We start from the raw sequence: 3,380 nt of genomic DNA, 5'->3' as shown, positions 1-3,380 counted from the left end.
CCATCAGATCTCGTGAGAACTCACTATCACAAGAACAGAATGAGGGAAACGGCCCCCATGATTCAATTACCTCACTTGTTCCCTCCTAGGACAAATGGAGATTATGGGAACTACAATTCAAGATGAGATTTCGGTGGGGACACAGCCAAACCATATCTTCATACATTTTTAAAATCTGGTTATGTAGTGATATGTGTGTGTGTGTTTATTCATGCATTAGGATCTGATGGGAGATCTAGCAACTTCCATAGTTTTCAAGTAAGATTAACCATAAATGGTATTTGAAGAATAACTACAACAATTATAATGTCATATGAAAATATCTACGACTTTTCTGGGAGACAAAGTCACAGGTACTGCTAATATACTTGGATGTGCTGCCTACATTCATAACAAAAGAGAATGCTGAATTTCAGCTAGAAATCCCTAGACTTGTGTCCCTTTCATGAAGGGGCAGCCTGGGAAAAGGCTTAATGTAGAATTAAATATTAGGCATGATTACAATATATTGCAGGTCATTTGGTTTCCTTCCAAATGCAATGACATTTCTGGAGTAATCAGTAAATATTTTTCAAAAATTTGGAAAAAGGAGAAGTCTGGCTAACAAAAGAAGGCTTTAATAAATCCTAACCAGATTTCAAAAAAAAAAAAAAAAAACCCCAAAGCCATGTATTTTTGCAGTCAATGCTTAAAAAGAGATTTTAGGACAGGCACAGTGGCTCATGCCTGTAATCCCAGCACTTTGGGAGGCCAAGGCAGGCAGATCACTTGAGGCCAGTTCGAGACCAGCCTGGCCAACATAGCGAAACCCTGTCTCTATTAAAAATACAAAAATTAGCCGGGCATGGTGGTGGGTGCCTGTAATCCCAGCTACTTGGGAGGCTGAGGCAGGAGAATCGCTTAGGAAGTGGAGGTTGCAGTGAGCTGAGATTGTGCCACTGCATTCCAGCCTGGGTGAGAGAGCGAGACCCTGTGTCAAAAACAACAACAACGACACCAACAACAACAAAAAAAACAAAAAACGGATTTTAAAAGTAGTAGCAGTAAACAGCTGAACTTCTGGTGAAGCAACCACACAAATTTTCCAAAACTAATTGGATATCAAATAATCTGTTTTCTACTGTTATAATTGACTTAACTAGATCGTAGAGCTCCTAGGTTCATTTTGGTAGGGAATGGTAACTGCCAAAGAATTCTGAAGTGATTGGGATTACCTATTCTCCCATATCTCACTACCAGCTTATAAGGAAAGCAAGTCTCAGCCCAAATTCAGACACGCACACACACATAGTTATTAGACATTTATTAGCAAAGCAAGCACAAAACAGTTCATAAAACCTATTCTGTAAGCTTAAAGAAGTTCTAGCACTCTCTCCTTTTTTTTGCTCTGTCCAGACCCTTGCTGTGGTAGTTGCAACAACATTCCTAGGATGCAAAGATTGGCCCCTGGGCTGAGTAGCCCTCACAGCTCAGGCCAGACCCCAAAAGTACAGTCTGCAGGCCTCTCCACTCTTTGCAAGAGACCAATCCATACTCAAATGTCTTTAATTTCACCAAATGGTGCCCTATTTCTATCATTTATCTTGCCAAATAACAAGACACTATTTTTGTCAATAAAAGCCCATTTTTTATACCCAGTATGTTTGTTAGAGAAGTTGAGGTTGCTGACGGAGACAGAGAACAGAGGGACCAGTCATAACCACCTGAAAAGGATCTTCCCGCTGATGTGATGCTAGCTGACCACTCCTGCACTATGCATTCTTCTCTCTGCCCCAACATTTTATTACAAAAATTCAACAGAAAACTTGACAGAATAGTACAATGAACACCAATATGGCACCAGCTACATTGAGAGTTCTCAAATTTTAACTAGTACCAGAATCACCTGGAGAGCTGGTCAAAACACAGATTGCTGGGCCTCCCCCAGAGTCTCTGATTCAGTGGGTCTGACCTGAAAATGTGCATTTTTGTTTGAAGTTTTATTATTATTATTACTACTATTATTTTGAGATAGACGGAGTTTCACTCTGCCACCCAGGCTGGAGTGCCGTGGCACCATCTTGGCTCCTGCAACCTCTGCTTCCCCAGGCTCAAGTGATCCTCCCACCTCAGCCACCTGAGTAGTTGGTACCACAGGCCGGCACCACCATGCCAAGCTAATTTTTTGTATTTTTGGTAGAGACAGGGTCTTGCCATGTTGCCCAGACTGCTTTCAAAGTCCTGAGATCAAGTGATTCGCCTACCTCAGCCTCCCAAAGTGCTGGGATTAGAGTCATGAGCCACCGCACGCGGCAAAATGTGCATTTCTAGTAAGTTAGTTAGCTTCCTTCCTTCCTTCCTTCCTTCCTTCCTTCCTTTCTTCCTTCCTTCCTTCTTTCTGAGCCAAATATTTATTTCTTCATTTCTTGCATTTGAAGCACTCTTCAAGGGACATCCTTGGCCTGAGACTCCTTGCCACAGTCCTTAACTACTACACAACTGCAACCAACCACTTAATGGGGTTTCCCCTCTCTGTCAGTTTTACAGAGGCCTACCCATTCCCCTAGTTTCTTGTCATCAACCTTAATGAAGTTGATTTGGTGTTTAGCACAAATGGCTTCCACCAACTTGACAGTCTCATCACAGTTGGATGCAAGCACATAAAGATGGGCTTGGCGCTTGTCTAAGGGTTTGGCAGCTTTGCGAATTCCACGTGCTAGGCCATTGTGGATGAGGGTGGTCTTCAGCACCTTTTGTAAAGCAGTATTAATGTCCATTACACCTCCAGCAGCAATGCCTTCCTTGGCCATGGTGGTGGGTTACCGGTGAAGCCGAATCTTGATCTCACCCCAGCCTCCGCCTCCACATGACTCCGCAGCGGCAGGAAAAGGGTGCATTTCTAGTAAGTTTCTAGGTGATACAGATGCTGTTGGTTCCTGCACATCACTTTGAGAACCACAGACCTTGGTTCTGGTTTTGCTGTATTTATATCATCTCACATCTATCCACTAATCCCTCCATCCACCCATTCATCAGTCTTTTTTTCTTTTTTGACGGAGTCTTGCTTTGTCGCCCAGGCTGGAGTGCAGTGGCGCAATCTCGGCTCACTGCAATCTCTGCCTTCCGGGTTCAAGCGATTCTCCTGCCTCAGCCTCCTGAGTAGCTGGGATTACAGGCATGCGCCATCATGCCCCACTAATGTTTGTATTTTTAGTAGAGACAGGGTTTCACCATGTGGCCAGGCTGGTCTTGAACTCCTGACCTCATGATCCACCTGCCTCGGCCTCCCAAAGTGCTAGGATTACAGACGTGAGCCACTGCGCCCGGCAGGGATTTTTTTTGGGGTAAAATTTACCTACAGTGAAATGTGGTATTAAAAATGTTCTAATTGGGAGGCCATT

The 3,380-nt window shown here is 43.6% G+C and overlaps 1 pseudogene; it reads right to left on the bottom strand.

Moving 5' to 3' along the window:
- Positions 1-2,398: 2,398 nt before the first annotated feature.
- Positions 2,399-2,789, bottom strand: LOC100595257 (annotated as a pseudogene).
- Positions 2,790-3,380: the final 591 nt, after the last annotated feature.

Source organism: Nomascus leucogenys, chromosome 5 (assembly GCF_006542625.1).
Source record: "Nomascus leucogenys isolate Asia chromosome 5, Asia_NLE_v1, whole genome shotgun sequence".
NCBI classification, from domain to species: Eukaryota; Metazoa; Chordata; class Mammalia; order Primates; family Hylobatidae; genus Nomascus; species Nomascus leucogenys.
The sequence above is the reverse complement of the archived record's forward strand: the minus strand, read 5'-3'. Positions and strand labels throughout refer to the sequence as shown.